The 16,106-nt window shown below is 48.5% G+C and overlaps 1 protein-coding gene and 1 long non-coding RNA gene across 2 annotated transcripts in view; one reads left to right on the top strand and one right to left on the bottom strand.

Moving 5' to 3' along the window:
• Positions 1–2,444, top strand: part of LOC141049402 (uncharacterized) — a 168,772-nt gene extending 166,328 nt beyond the window's left edge. The window contains exon 3 of the long non-coding RNA XR_012220343.1: positions 1,130–2,444. This is a non-coding gene — a long non-coding RNA (uncharacterized lncRNA). The remainder of the gene's footprint in view (positions 1–1,129) is intronic.
• Positions 1–16,106, bottom strand: part of MYO3B (myosin IIIB) — a 266,306-nt gene that overhangs the window by 151,348 nt on the left and 98,852 nt on the right. The gene's annotated exons all lie outside the window — the stretch shown is intronic.

Here is a 16,106-nt window from a genome sequence, read left to right as displayed (position 1 = left end):
TTATGGTACTGACCCAACTAACCATCAGCAATGAGAGATCCTGACTATTTATGTTAAAGGGGTTCTCCGAGTATATTGATGACCTATTCTTGTATAGTAGCTGATCTTCGGCCGCTCACATTAAATGGAGCGGAGCTGTTCCGCTCCATACACTCTTTACATCCGGTGGCTCTCTCAACTGCCAGCAGCTGATTAGTGGGGATTCCAGGTGTTGGACCCCTATAGATCTGCTTTTGATAACTTATGCTAAAGATAGCTCATCAATAACCACTTAAAGGGAAATATGTCAGCAGCTTTTAGTATGTAATCTGAGAGCAGCATGATGGGGCTGAGAGCCTGATTACAGTGATGTGTCACTTACTGCACTGCTTGTTGTAGTTTGGATAAAATCCCTGTTTTCTCTGTTGTAGATGTAGCAATGGTCAGAATGCTAAGCTATGTATAACCCCACCTACACCCCTGACTGGCAACTTCATGTGTACACTGTCTGCAATCTGCCAATCAGTGGTGGGGGCAGGGTTACACAGATTGGCCTGACTTGTCTGCATGTGAGACCTAGTCTTGTAGTGATAATCTCCTGCTGATAAAACACTGATTGTATTGAAACAACAGCACACAGCCTAATAAGTGACACATCCCTAGAATCAGGCTCTGTCCCTACATCATGCTGCTCACAGAATACAAAGCAAAAACCTGCTGACAGATTCCATGTAATAGCTTCAGCAGTTTCCAAAATCAGTCGGCCCAATTTGTCAGGGGTCCAGAGGCGGAAATACAAGATATACACGTGAATCAACTTCTAGAAAAAAAATCACCATAAGGTTGAAACACAATATCTACCAACAGCCATCATTTCTCCTAGATGGAGGTGATAACTGTCAGTACTGACCGGTAATCCAAAAAAAAATGTAATAGTCTGCCTCCTACTTGGCAGAACTGATTCAATGCATGCTTAGACATTTGGCAAGCCGAGAGTTAAACACAAAACATGTAAGGTCTTTAGGAAAGCATACTGTGTGACTGGATTCCTGAATATATATATGTGGCTTTTCTGTCTAAGAAGCGATTTTTACAGCTCACTGTGTCTGGAACCCAACGAAAAACAGCTAATGATTTTCTGCATTTTCAGGGAGTTTGTGGATGACAATGAGCGGCTGAGTGAAGAAGTGCAAGAGAAGCGCTTTCTGGAGTTCTGAGAAAAGAAACCACTGGAAATGCTCAGAGTCCTCTCTGCAAGTATCTACCACCCGTAAAACTGCAGGGTGAGAAGCAAAACCAGTTCTGATCCAACACTGTAGGAATATCCCAAGAGATTGGCAGATTGCAGGTTGTACATTTGGTCTTTTTTTTTTTTTTAAATTGCTAAATGGTGGGAAACCAACCATGTGATGGACTGAAAACTGGACCGATGTGATGAGTCTTGTGTGGCACAGGGTCAATCTCAGGGATGTGATGGGAAAATTAGAAAATGGCTTTCAAATATTATGTGGCTCCAAGCGTGACTTCTACCTCTGTACCACTGAATCCTACTTATATTTTACTTTGCTTTGGTCCAAAATACAAAGACATCAAAGAAGAGTTCTAACCATCGGTGTTCAGGAGCACATCGCTCCTCTGCCTCCTGGCTTCCTGAAGCTGGGGTGTGGTGTGCTCCTGAAGACTGACGTTCGGACCAGCAGAATGGTTACGCCCAGGGCCGGACTGGGACTAAAATTCAGCCCTGGCATTTGAAGTTACACAGGCCCACTAGTCACATGGTGACTATATAATATCTTTGTACAGTTGTAGTTTACAAGAAGTGAGAGGAGATTAACACGACTATATAACATGTAGTCACAGCTGTGCCCAGTATTTCAGCTCAGTCCTATTTATTGCTTTTAGGTACAGTACTCCTCCCAAATCTCTGTCCCCTTTTGTATGCATGATTACAGAATTCCTGGCAGAACTGCTCTCTATTGGGCAACCAGACCCCCTGGTCATAGCCGCTCCTATCATACCTCCCAACTTTTGAAGAAGGGAAAGACGGACAAAGACTGCGGCGCGCGCAGCGCGCGGCTGCAAATTTTGGCCACGCCCAACCACACCCATTTCACAAGGGTGGCTGAGGGCACAGTGGCTGGCATTATGGGCACACTGACTGGCACTAAGGAAGAGAGAAAACAGAGAGAGAGAGAAAAAAGAAAACAGAGAGAGCGTGAAAGAAAGGGGAAAGAAAGAAAGAACAGTGAGAGACAAAGAAAGAACAGTGAGAGACAGAGAAAGAACAGAGAGAGAAAGAAAGAGGGGAAAGAAAGAAAGAACAGAGACAGAGAAAGAACAGAGAGAGACAGAGAAAGAACAGAGAGAGAAAGAAAGAAGTAAAGAAAAGAAAGAAAGAACAGAGAGAAAGAGAGGAAAGAAAAAGAAAGAAAGAGGGGAAGAAAGAACAGAGAGAAAAAATAAAGATTAGAGAGAGAAAGAAAGAAAGAACAGAGAGAGAATGAAAGAACAGAGAAAGAAAAAGAGAGAAATAAAGAAAGATTCTACAAAGATACTATAGCAGCCCGGCTCCCATTGTAGTGCCCACCTGAGCCTCCCGATGCAGGACCTATCATGATCCGCTCACATGGCCGGCATCCCCGATTCCAAGGCGATCCTGCTGTCTGCGCTGTCGGAGGAGGACACGATGATGGATCTGAAGCATTCCTGGTTCCGTCACAATCTCCTCAAGAAATTATCTCATTTCCGGTCAGCTTCCAGCACATCACTTCAGGTGGAACGTCATGTGTGTGTTTTAAAATGCTCCTCGGGGCTCCGCCGTGTACTCCTGTGTCCGTGGGAAAAGCCCGCTTTGTATGCTTTGTACACACTTGGCTTCGCTCCGTACATCCCATACACATATGGCTCCATTCCATACACACACGGTTCCACTCCGTCCACCTTGTACACGCGTGGCTCCTCTCCGTACACCTCGTACACGCGCGGCTCCGCTCTGTCCACCTCGTACACACGGCTCCTCTCCGTACACCTCATACACGCGCGGCTCCTCTCCGTACACCTCGTACACACGGCTCCGCTCCGTACACCTCATACACACATGGCTCCTCTCCGTACACCTCATACACACATGGCTCCTCTCCGTACACCTCGTACACACGGCTCCGCTCCGTACACCTCGTACATGCACGGCTCCGCTCCGTACACCTTGTACACGCGCGGCTCCTCTCCGTACACCTCGTACACGCGCGGCTCCTCTCCATACACCTCGTACACGCGCGGCTCCTCTCCGTACACCTCGTACACACTGCTCCGCTCCGTACACGCGTGGCTCTGCTCCGTACACCTCATACACACGGCTCCTCTCCGTACACATCGTACACACACGGCTCCTCTCCGTACACCTCGTACACACGGCTCCGCTCCGTACACCTCATACACACGGCTCTGCTCCGTACATCTCATACACACACAGCTCTGCTACATCCACACTGTAAATCCTGACCCCACACATACTTACCTCAACCAGCACCATGACAACAGCAAAGCAGAGTCTTGCAGACGGTAGAGGCAAGGCTGAGCGCACAGGACCTGTGATGAGGTCACAGGAGGGGCGGAGTCAGGGGTGATATGATCGGGGGTCTGGACAAAGGCTCCTGATCATGTGACCCCCTGACTCCTCCCCTCCTGTGACCTCATCACAGGTCCTGCGAACAGAGCGAGCAGGCAAGCGAGTGCGACGCTGTGAGTGGCTGCGGGGGGGGGGAGGGGGTCTCATGCTACGGCGAGGATGGGGTGCGTGGGGGGGCGTGGCGGCTTATCTCCCTGCAGTGCGGGAGGAACTTGAATCTATCAACGCCATGCCCGCAGAGGGCCGGCGGCAGGAGCAACAGTGGCCGCAGCAGCTGGCAAGCGGCCAGATGTTCGGGCGCTGCCGCCCGCGGCCCACATGACAGCGGCCCAGCGGGAAAATGCCCGGTTGGTTATATTGCCAATCCGGGCCTGGTTACGTCCCTGGTCTGAGCTCCGCGCTCTTTCATTGTGTTAAACAGGGCAGATTTGCTTCTGCAACAGAGAACCGCAAAGGCACCAAAGGTGGCGAGCTTCAGAACGGTGTCACCTCCTTGCCTAGTAAATCGGTCACGCCGATACTACAGGTTGCTCGTTAAATTAGCAGCGAGCTATACACAATAGAATTAAAAATCCCTCCATTCTTGGGAACGGAGAGGACCACATGAAAATTGCCAAGTTGCTTGTTTTTAGACTTGGGTTTAGCTTGAGACAATCAGTATAAGATGTTGGCTGTATCTAATTTAGGCAACTGATTTGGGCAAAAAAATACAAAAGAGGAGGAATTGTTGTGGCACTAGGTGCAATGGCTACGTTCCCTGAAAGATTTCCACTCAGCTCCATTTTAACTAATGCCGATGTACAGCATAAAATAGTATAATAATAGTATAATTTCTCTGTTATCCAAAAAAACCTACATTTGGTAAAAAACAAAAAAAAACAAGTCTAATGGATGCGATACATTTGCGCCTTCGTGCTTTGAAAGTTGATTATAATTCTATTTTTTTTCTGCATAGCTAATACAAGTATCAATCCTATAATGCTTTTATTTTTGTTTATTTTTCTACAGAAAAGTATTTAACATTGCAAAACTAAAGTTGACCAAAATCATCCAGATAGGTTAATGGGTTTCTTATTTCGAATGGACCGGATGATAATCCAATGTGTGTAGGGATAGCACCAGAGTCCATTCTGGCAAACCTTTTCCCAACAGATGAACAGAGGCAAAGGTTTCTGGCATATGTTCAGACGCCACCAAGATGCATGATCATGCAAGAGTTGGGAAATATAATATAGGCCCAACAGCTACCCAATGGTTATAATCAGTCTGTCATTGTTAGTTTGCTTACTGTAAGTGATATCTGTAATTTGTATGTAACCCCTTCTCATGTGCAGCACCATGGAATCAATGGTGCTATATAAATAAATAAATAATAATAATAACTTACAATGCCAATGTGCAGAGGTGGTTACGTATTTCTAAAAACTACCTTGTCCTCTAAAGGAGTTTGTCAGCACTGGCCCCTTTGTTCATAGACTGTCCCCATTCCTCTCCTTCCTCTGAGTTTATGCAAACAAAATATTGGATTAAAAAAAAAAATATTTTTTATTTGCCTATATTATCCACAACATAAATTATAAATAGAGCTGAGCAGATTGATCCGTGGAGGATCAATTTCGATTGATCAAATTTCTGGAAATTTTCAGTTTATTCGGTCGTCCATGACAGCACCACCTGAGAGAGGGGATCCGCCCTTCAGGAACAGGAAACCTACAGATACAAAAGGGCGGCACCTCTCCCACGCATCAGTTGGTTTCCTGTTCCTATAGGACGGGACTTCCTACAGATGGTCCATCATGGAGTCGTCGAGGGATTCCCAGGCCGGCTGACCGACCCAGGTAGCGGGGGGGTCTCCTACCTCGGTCAAGCTCGGGTCCCTGGATGCGCCACGGTGGGGCCGGGTAGGTCACCACGACAGTGGTTGGAGCAGGCGGAGCAGATGGTCCGGTGGACAGCCGTCTCCATAGGGCCGGCACAAGGTACGTATGACCCCTGGAACCCCTCCTGTTGCATACACCCGGTCTCCGCTTGCTCCTCTCTCTCTCTCTCTCTCCGGGGGCTGGCGGTCGCGCCTGTGCGGCGGGCGCAGGTCGGCGCATGTGGGGGCGGCAGGCATTCCGGAGCCGGGGGCGCCGTGCCGGCTCCTTTCCGCGCGCTCCCGCGGTCTTGATCGCGCGGCGGAAGTGACGCAGCGGAAGGGGCGGGGCCGGGAACGCCGAAACCGGAAGTCGGGTGCCGGCCGGCTTTCCGGAATGCGCCGCCGGTGCTCGGCCGTCTGGGGCGGCGCGTGGTACCCGGGGACGGGGGGGTGGACGGAGCATGTGGGGGGGGGGAGTCGCGGGGGGGGAGGACCCGGGGGGGAGGACCCGGGGGGGAGGTGCCGCGCCAGAGCCCTGCTGACCCGGACACTGTGGGAGGCATTAAAAGACAGGAGGTGACGCTGCTGGGGTGCTTCTGAAGGCCCAGCAATGGATTCGACAGAAGCCCCCACAGAGCAGCAGGACGAGGCGCAGGAGCGCCCAGAGAAACAGGCCACAGTGAATTCACAGGCGAGTGGCCAGCAGAAGAGGAAACGGACGGGCGAACAAAGCCACAGAAGTTCCTCCAGGCTAAAGGACCCTCCTGCCTCCCTCCGTGACCCGGTACCTGCCTCATCTGCATGGGTAAGAGATCTCCGTGAATGTACCCTGATGCAGTGTTTTATTTTTGTTCTTTCGCAGGCAAGGAAAGCTACGGGGAAGCAGAAGCACAGGGAATGTGCCCTCTGTAATTGCCCTTTGCCAGACGGCCACCCTAAAAAGTTGTGTCAGCCATGCGTGCGACAAACGGTAGGGGTTGGATAGGGGTAGATTGACAGGCCCTTACACTCTTCCCCGTCCATACAGGTGGCGGAAGAAACACCGGACTTCACCACAAGCCTGAGGGAGATAATCAGGACAGAAATGAAGGCCCTATCTGAAAAAGACTCCTCTAAGGGAAGAGATGTTAACCTCTCTGGTTCAGAGTCCTCGGCCGCACCTGGAATCGATATCTCCTCAGATTCCCCGGCCTCCACTTCATCATCTTCAGAGGAAGACTCGAGCCGTTTCTGCTTTCCCTTAGACCAGATGGATAAGTTAGTTAAAGCAGTAAGGTCCACTATGGGGGTAGCAGACACAAAACCGGTGCTTTCGGCACAGGACGTGATGTTCGGAGGCCTAGATCCCAGAAAGCGCAGATCCTTCCCGTTGAATGATAAAGTCCAGAACCTAATAAATAGAGAATGGAAAAAGCCTGAAAAAAGAGGTTCTTTGCCACCTGCCTTCAAACGAAGGTACCCGTTTGATGACCCAGTGGTAACCAAATGGGACAAGGCCCCTAAGCTGGACGCGGCAGTGGCCAAAGCCTCCAAAAAGTCCTCCATACCTTTCGATGACATGGCCTCCTTAAAAGACCCGCTAGATAAAAAAGCGGATTCTTTTCTGAAAGGAACATGGGAGATGTCAGCGGGTGCATTGAGACCAGCGGTAGCGGCCACATGTACGGCCAGATCCTTGATGGTCTGGCTGGATCAGCTGGATTCCCAATTGAAGGATGGAACCTCGAGAGCATACATTCGAAAAGCCTTACCAGTTATCCAAAGTGCTGCTGCTTTTCTGGCTGATGCGTCAGCAGATTCTGCGAGGATGGCGGCTAGGACCGCAGGTTTATCCAACGCAGCTCGAAGGGCTCTCTGGTTAAAATGCTGGCCAGGAGACATCCAGGCCAGATCTCGACTCTGTTCCATTCCTTGTGAGGGCGAATACCTGTTTGGGCCCGTCCTGGATGAACTTTTAGAGAATGCCGGGGACGATAAAAAGAAGTTCCCCAGTCTGCCGAACCCCTCTTTTAAACGCCCCTTTACCAGGAAAGGATATTTCCGTAGGAGGCCGTCCAGGGATCAGGGCAGATGGGACGACAAAAGAAGGAGAGGTACTGGATTCATGTTCGGAGGAGGGGGGCGCCAGGAAGGTCCAGCACGGGACACTAAAAAGCCGCCCCAATGACTAGTTGCTCCGGTAGGGGGGAGACTAGCTGCCTTCTACCCGGCCTGGGCATTAATCTCTAATAGCAACTGGATACTGGGGGTGGTAACTGCGGGCCTACGACTAGAATTCTCCCGGGTTCCCCAAGATCGTTTTAAGGTCACTCCTCTTAGGTCATCCTCATCAGAACAGTCTGCCCTGGAAGCTGAAGTTCGGGATCTTTGCCATAAAAAGGTCCTAACTAAAGTTCCAGAGGAAGAAAGGGGGAAAGGTTTCTACTCCCCTTTGTTCCTGGTCCGCAAGCCAGACAGTTCCTTTAGGACCATAATAAATCTTAAATCCCTCAATGAATTCCTGGTCACACGTCCATTTAAGATGGAAACAATTAATTCAACAATAAAATTACTGTTTCAAAACTGCTTCATGGTGGTGTTAGATTTGAAAGATGCCTACTACCATATACCCATTCATGCAGATCATCAGAGTTTTCTCAGAGTGGCAGTGCAGTTAGATGGGTCAGTTCAACATTTCCAGTATGCGGCCCTCCCCTTTGGGGTAGCAGTCGCTCCCCGTGTGTTTACTAAAGTAGTAGCGGAAGTTATGGCCCATCTACGTGAATCAGACATTTTAGTAGTTCCCTACTTAGATGACTTCTTGATTGTAGGGAAAACGGCTAACCATTGTTTGCAACAGCTACAAAGGGCAAGGTCTGCCCTAGAACGGTTAGGATGGCTGCTTAACATTAAAAAATCTCGGTTACAGCCGACGAGAATCCAACAATTCTTGGGCCTCATCCTAGATTCCGTAAAACAGGAATGCCGTCTGCCCCCAGAGAAGCTGGTTCGCCTACACTATCAGGTCCTGAACGCTTCCAATAACCCGACCATGTCCCTCAGGAAAACCATGTCCCTTCTAGGTTCACTTTCCTCCTGTATCCCGGCGGTCCAGTGGGCCCAGTTTCATTCAAGAACTCTACAGGGCGAGGTCTTAAGGCATCAAAAAATGCTTGGGGGTTACTTAGAGGGCCAGCTAACCTTGTCCCGAAACACAAGGGAGTCCCTAGAATGGTGGCTAGATGAGAATAATTTATCCAGAGGGGTTCCCTGGGAATATGACATATCCCGCATAATCACCACGGATGCTAGCCCTTCCGGTTGGGGGGCTCATATGGGGGAAATTCTGGTCCAGGGCCTATGGGAGCATCATCAGATAGAGATGTCATCCAACTTGAAAGAATTGACAGCAGTAGAGCTGGCGGCTAAAGAACTGCTTGTGTATCTACAGGGCCATCATGTGCGAGTGTTCTCCGACAATCTGGTCACCGTAGCGTATATCAACCACCAAGGCGGGACCCGTTCCAAATCCCTGATGAATGTAGCAGAACGGCTGTTCCAGCTAGCAGAGCAGCATTTCCTATCATTAACAGCTCTACATATAAAGGGGAAAGAAAACACCACGGCAGATTTCCTGAGCCGCAATCTCTTAAGGCAAGGAGAATGGTCCCTAAAAAACTCTATCTTCGACCTGATTGTACAGAAGTGGGGACTGCCAGAGATAGATCTCTTCGCCACCAAAGAAAACAGGAAAGTAAGGCAGTTTTGCTCACTAAATCCCAGAGAAGACCCCCTGGCGGTAGACTCCTTGCTGATAAAGTGGGATTTCGGGCTATCCTATGCCTTCCCTCCCCTATCGCTATTACCTCTAGTGGTGAGGAAAATCAGGAGAGACAGAGCGAAAGTTATAGTGATCGCTCCATTTTGGCCCAGGAAGGCTTGGTTCTCATGCCTCAGGACCATGTCAGTGTCCGATCCTTGGGTCCTGCCGGAGATCCCGGATCTTCCATCCCAGGGCCCAGTCTTTCATCCTCAGGTGGCTGGCCTACATCTGACGGCGTGGAGTTTGAACGGACACTGCTGAAAGATAAAGGCTTCTCCCCAGACCTGGTTGACACTCTACTTAAAAGTAGAAAGATCACTACTACCAAGATCTATGTCAGAATTTGGAAGAGATTCCTAAAGAACTCTAGAGTAGTCGCTGGGGGTTCGGCTCCTATAAATCAAATCTTAGAATTTCTTCAGAAAGGTCTAGAAATGGGGCTCTCCACTAGTACCCTCAAAGTACAAGTTTCAGCCTTGGGGGCCCTCTTTAGCTGCAACATCGCGGGTAATTACTGGGTCAGTAGATTCATCAAGGCAGCAGGTAGATCCAGGCCAGTGGTGAAGGATAGATTCATGCCATGGGACTTGAACCTAGTCCTCACAGCCATGACAGAAGCTCCATTCGAACCCATCTCATCAGCCTCTATAAAAAACCTGTCCCTCAAGGTAGCCTTCCTGGTAGCTCTAACCTCAGCTCGTAGAGTAAGCGACATCCAGGCATTATCTAGGCGTCCTCCTTATTTACAGTTTAAGGACGATAGGGTAATACTCAGACCTGACCCGGCGTACTTACCGAAGGTAGTTTCTAGCTTTCATAGAACACAGGAACTAGTCCTTCCATCCTTCCTCCCTAATCCAGCTAATGAGAAGGAAGAGAAATTACACACCTTAGATGTTAGAGAATGCCTTAAAGAATATCTGGCGGTTACTGACCCCTGGAAAAAGGAGAATGCCCTATTTATCTCCCATCAAGGTCCCAGGAAAGGCTGTAGAGTGTCAAAAAATACACTAGCTAGGTGGATTAGAGAGGCTATTTCAATTGCATACACCTCAAAGGGCAGACCGGCACCTGCAAAACTGAGGGCGCATTCCACCAGAGCCATGGCATCCTCGTGGGCCGAGAGATCAGAAGTCTCCATTGACCAGATATGTAAGGCGGCTACTTGGTCCTCTCCGAGCACCTTTTATAATCATTATAGGCTAGACTTGGGTGCTTCCACAGACCTCTCTTTTGGTATAAGGGTACTGCAGGCTGTAGTCCCTCCCTAAAATAGTTATTACTCTCTGTAAATCTCTCAGGTGGTGCTGTCATGGACGACCGAATAAAGTCTTAGTTACTCACCGGTTAACGGTATTTTTCGGAGTCCATGACAGCACCCGTATATTCCCTCCCTTTAGTTTAAATTTGGGTGTTCACTTCTTCCTCTTGTATGTACACCGGTAAAGAATAGTTGTGTAAAGTACTGTATATAATTTTGCTATTAACCATTGTGGTCCTTGTGCTCTGTAATCCAACTGATGCGTGGGAGAGGTGCCGCCCTTTTGTATCTGTAGGTTTCCTGTTCCTGAAGGGCGGATCCCCTCTCTCAGGTGGTGCTGTCATGGACTCCGAAAAATACCGTTAACCGGTGAGTAACTAAGACTTTCATGCAAATTTAAAACTTTGCAAAATGATTCGTGATTCACAAAAAAAAAATTTTCCCGGCGCCATTTCCCGCAGTGCTGAAGCATCAGAAAGCAAGCTAATATAGTTTTGCATGGGCATGCGGGCTTCCCCATAATTTTCTGCAGCCATGACATCTATCAGATTATCATACTTTGTACAGTGGTGATCAGTACTTGGGTGATCACAAATCAGCGTTTATCAGTAGAGCACAGTTTGTACAACAGAGTCATTTTCCATTTCTAGAGTCACTGGGTAAGTCTCTCTCACTCTTCTGTAGAGTGAAAGCTCTTATGGTCAGCGAGGTCCTGTCTCTGCCCCGTAGAGTGTAAACTTTTATGGTCAGCGGAGTCCTCTGTCTGTCCTGTAGAGTGTAAGCTCTTATGATCAGCGGGGTCCTCCCTGTCCTGTGCAGTGTAAGCTTTTATAGTCAGCGGGGTACTCTCTCCGTCTCCTGTAGAGCGTAAGCTCTTATGGTCAGTGGGGTCTTCTCTCTCTGTTCTGTAGAGTCCAAGCTCTTTTGATCAGCGGGGTTCTCTATCTCTCGCCTGTAGAGTGTAATCTTATGGTCAGCGGGGTTCTCTATCTCTCACCTGTAGGTGTAAATGTGGCGCCCCTAGGAGTATGGTCGCCACAGTGGCATTGCCTTCCTCCAGGGAGGGTGATGTCAGGCTTGGAGGCAATGAAGGGTCTCTCTAACAGTTAACCATGTCATGCAACACAGTTCCCACTCCAGGCCAGCAGGAGCTCTGAACCAGAATTGGGGGAGGAGTGCTTTCTGAGGGCCAGGAAGGGAAATGAGGAGTTAGTGTGAGGAGGGCAACGAGTGTAGACGTGTGGAGAGAAGCTGGAGGTTGAGCTGAGGTTAGAGCTCCCTCCCAGTGATAGCGCATGATCTGGAGTCTGGTCTCCACGGTTGTAAGGATACTGAAGGTCCTGCAACAGAAACCAGAGGAATAGGAAGCTGTAAATGCTCTATTCCCAACTAAGACTCGGAGGCACAACAGCGACGGGTGAGCCAAGAGAGATAGAGAGCTACAGCTGTCTGCCATACGAGGTAGATCCAAAAGGGAAGAAGAAGGAGGAACGTCAGTGTAACACAGTACTGCATGTACCTCAAGTAAGCGCTAGAGAGGAGGCTACACAACCCATCTGACAGAGAGATTCCTAAGTTGCTTCCAGGCTAATAATCTTCTGTGCCATCTGTAATCTGGACCCTGGACTGCACTTACAAGTAAGGGTAAAGAAACTACATTTCGCTGTGTCCTTGCCTTCTTCCTACAACTTCTCCAGCACTGCTACATCTCTGTGCCAGACACTGCACCCTCTTCCCCAACACCTATCTACACTGCCCTGGGACCAGCAGCCCTGCCTGTGGAGGGCTACAACATCTTTGCTGCACTACACCATCTGTCCCAGAGGATCTGTCTGCAGCGTCGGCTTAACACCTTCATTGCCGAACACCACAGGTGGCGTCACGAATCACTTATAAACTTTATTTAATCACTCAACCCCTTTTACATGGGCGCCCAGGGCCACGGACCGGGTCACCGCTGATATGACAATCCCCTCTGAGAGGCCGGCCCAGTACCGAGTACCCCACAGCCCTGGGAGGGCGACCCATAAGCTCTTAGGTTCAGTGCGGTGTTAGCCCTCTTGTTCCAAAAAATTCTACATTTCTCACAGAAAATTATTGCCATTACACATGTTTTGTTATACACATGTTTATTTCCTTTAGTGTGTATTAGAAAAAAAACAGGAAAAAATTTGAACATAATTTCACAGAAGGCTCCTAAAAATGAGCCAGACAAAATTGTTGGCACCTTTCAAGAATGTGGGCAAACAACTTTGTTTCGTTCAAACTCACCTGTGGCAAGTAACATGTGTGGGCAATATGAAAATCACACCTGAAACCAGATAAAAAGGGGAGACTCTTTGCATTGTGTGTCTGTGTGTGCCACACTAAGCATGGAGAACAGTAAGACAAGAGCATTGTCAGAGGACTCGAGAACCAAAATTGTTGAAAAACATCAACAATTTCAAGGTTACAAGTCCATCTCCAGAGATCTTGATGTTACTTTGTCCACAGTGTGCACCATAATCGAGAAGTTTTCAATCCATGGCACTGTATCTAATCTCCCTGTATGTAGATGGCAGAGAAAAATTGCTGAAAGGTTGCAACGTAGGATAGTCTGGATGGTGGATAAGCAGCAACAATCAAGTTCCAAAGAAATTCAAGCTATTCTGCAGGCACAGGGTGCGTTATTGTCAGCGCAAACTATCCGTCGACATTTGAATTAAATGAAACACTATGGCAGGAGACCTAAGAGGACCCCACTGCTGACACAGAGACATAGAAAGCTAGACTGTAATTTACTAAAATGTTGGTTAGTAAGCGAAAATCCTTCTGGGAAAGAGTCTTGTGGACAGATGAGACCAAGATAGAGCTTTTTTGGTAAAGAACATCATTCTACTGTTTACCGAAAATGGAATGAGGCCTACAAAGAACACAGTACCTATAGTGAAATATGGTGGAAGTTCAAAGATGTTTTGAGGTTGTTTTGCTGCCTCTGGCACTGGGTGCTTTGGCTGTGTGCAAGGCATCATGAAATCTGAAAACTACCAAAAGCTTTTGGGTCGCAATGTAGTGACCAGTGCCAGACAGTTGGGTTTGGGTCCTAGGTATGTCCAACGACATACTGATAGGGAATTTAGATTGTGAGCCCCATCAGGGACAGTTATGATACAGTAATGTGTGCAAACTGTAAAGCGCTGCGGAATATGTTAGCGCTATATAAAAATAAAGATTATTAAAGATGATTATTATTATTAGGTCATGGGTCTTCCAGCAGGATATTGACCCCAAATATACTTCAAGAAGCGCCCAGAAATGGATGGAAACAAAGCGCTGGAGAGTTCTGAAGTGGCCAGCAATGTGTCTAAATCCCATTGAACACCTGTGGGAAGATCTTAAAATTGATGTTGGGAGAAGGTACCTTCAAATACGAGAGACCTGGAGCAGTTTGAAAAGAAGAGTGGTCTAAAACTCCAGTTGAGTAATGAAATAAGTTTATTGATTGTTTATTCCAAAGGGTGTGCAACCAAATATAAAGTTGAAGGTGCCAACAATTTTATCCAGCCCATTTTTTGGGTTTTGTCTGAAATAGTGTCCAATTTGCGTTTTTCCCTGTTTTTTTTTTTTACGTTGTTCCAATACACACAAAGGAAATAAATGTTTGTGTGTATAACAAAACGTGTATAATTGCAATAATTTTGCGGGAGAAATGCAACACTTTTGACTATGATTGTACATCTTTTTGGTCATCTTCACATGTTGCCCAACTATAATACAAGGTCACTGAACAGCTAGAAGGGGGGTTGCGTCAATAATTAAGGCATCCAATCAAAAAGTATATGCCAAATAATATATGCAAAAATCACTGAACAGCAAAGTCAAATTACCGCAGTCTAAAGGGATATTAAAGGGCTTGTCCACTACTTTATAACTAATGTCGTGCTATTTGTGTTTTACTACATTACACGCTTCTAAGCCGTCATCTCATTGATGGTCACGTGATTCAATGTGTCCCCGAACTTTTTCTTCTGGCAGCTTTCCACCTGATTCAACCGTCTTCATGGTTCTGGATTTGGATCAATCATCACCAACTCATCACACTCTTCTCCTGAAGTCCGCAGAGGGTTCAGACACTAAAGGCCCCGTCACACTAAGCGATATCGCTAGCAATATCGCTATAACGTCACTGGTTTTGTGACACTGCAGCGATATCGCTAGTGGGTCGCCCCCACCTCCCAGGGCCGTGGGGTACTCGGTACCGGGCCGGTATCGGTGGGATGTGTCACAGCAGCGGGGACCTGGACCGTGGCCCTGGGCGCCCAAGTAATAGGAAGATGTGAATGGTGGAATGTAGTTAGATGAATAGTTCGTGACGCCACCTGTGGTGCTCGGCAAGGGAGGTGTTAAGCCAACGCTACAGACAGATCCTCCGTGACAGATGGTGTGGTGCAGCAATGATGGTATAGCCCTCCACAGGCAAGGCTGTTGTCCCAGGGCAGTGTAGATGTGGAGACACTTAGATGATGTAGTGTTTGGCGCAGGGGATGTAGCAGTGCCAGGCGGACGGACGCAGGAAGGAATGGAGGACACCAGGGCATGTAGTTCCAAAGCTTTACTCACAGTCTGTAGTGCCCGCTTCTGTGCCGTGTCCTCCGGGTCAGGGACTCGGTCAACCTCCAGGCAAGATGGAATGCTCCCTTCCAACACTCCGCCAACTTAGATGCCTTTTCGGAACGTCTCCTCTATAGCGTCTTTAAGTGTGAAGATTTCCTAGTACTGAGTTACACTGGAGTTCCTCCTAACCGATGTTCCCAAGAACTCTACTTGTACAGCAGACAGCTGTATCCTGCTTCAGGGACTCTCTACTCCTGAGTCCCAGCTCTCTATCCGTGTTGCTGTTGTGCCCCAAGTCTTAGATGGGAGTAGTGCATTTACAGCCAACTACTCCACCGGTGTCTGATGCAGAACCATTAGTGTCCATACAACCTCGGGGACCGGGCCCCCCCGGCCTTGCGCTTAGAACTTCTAGGCAGGGTTCTTCCTCTAACCCACGTCCTCTGTGTTCCCTTTCACTCCTACGTTCCGTACTTGTCTTTCCCTCCTATGGAAGCTCAGGCTTCGGTTCAATGTCTTACTCCTTCTTTCCTTTCCCGTGCCAGCTGGCTCAGATCACTGAGGCAGCTGCAGCACTCCTTCCTCCATCCCTCTTCCAGGGATCCCCACTCCTCTCCGTGTGGCTACCTCTCTCAGACTCCCCGTCTGACTGAACCTCAATCCTAAACCATCCCGCTCTTTTATGTGTTCTAACTCCACCCACCTCCCAGCACGTTTAGTGTTCCAAGCAGGGAACCACCAAAGGTGCTCTGCTTCTCTCTAAGCAAGGAGCTGCAATGTGGTTTTGCTGAACTACTCTATTGTTAGGGGTGCGAGTGTTGGAGCGTGGTCAGGAGCCTCCAACTTACCTGGATGGTGGGGCACCACACCTTAGGAGAAGGTGCAGTACCTCTGTGGCGACTGAGCCTCAGGGGCGCCACACTAGCGATATCGCTATGTGTGATATTTACCTCCGACCGGCTCCCCCGCTGATTATCGCTGATCG

This window comes from Dendrobates tinctorius, unplaced genomic scaffold (assembly GCF_039654945.1).
Source record: "Dendrobates tinctorius isolate UK_male_01 unplaced genomic scaffold, ASM3965494v1 ptg000143l, whole genome shotgun sequence".
NCBI lineage: Eukaryota > Metazoa > Chordata > Amphibia > Anura > Dendrobatidae > Dendrobates > Dendrobates tinctorius.
Note: the sequence above shows the minus strand (reverse complement) of the source record. Positions and strands in the feature narration are given on the sequence as shown.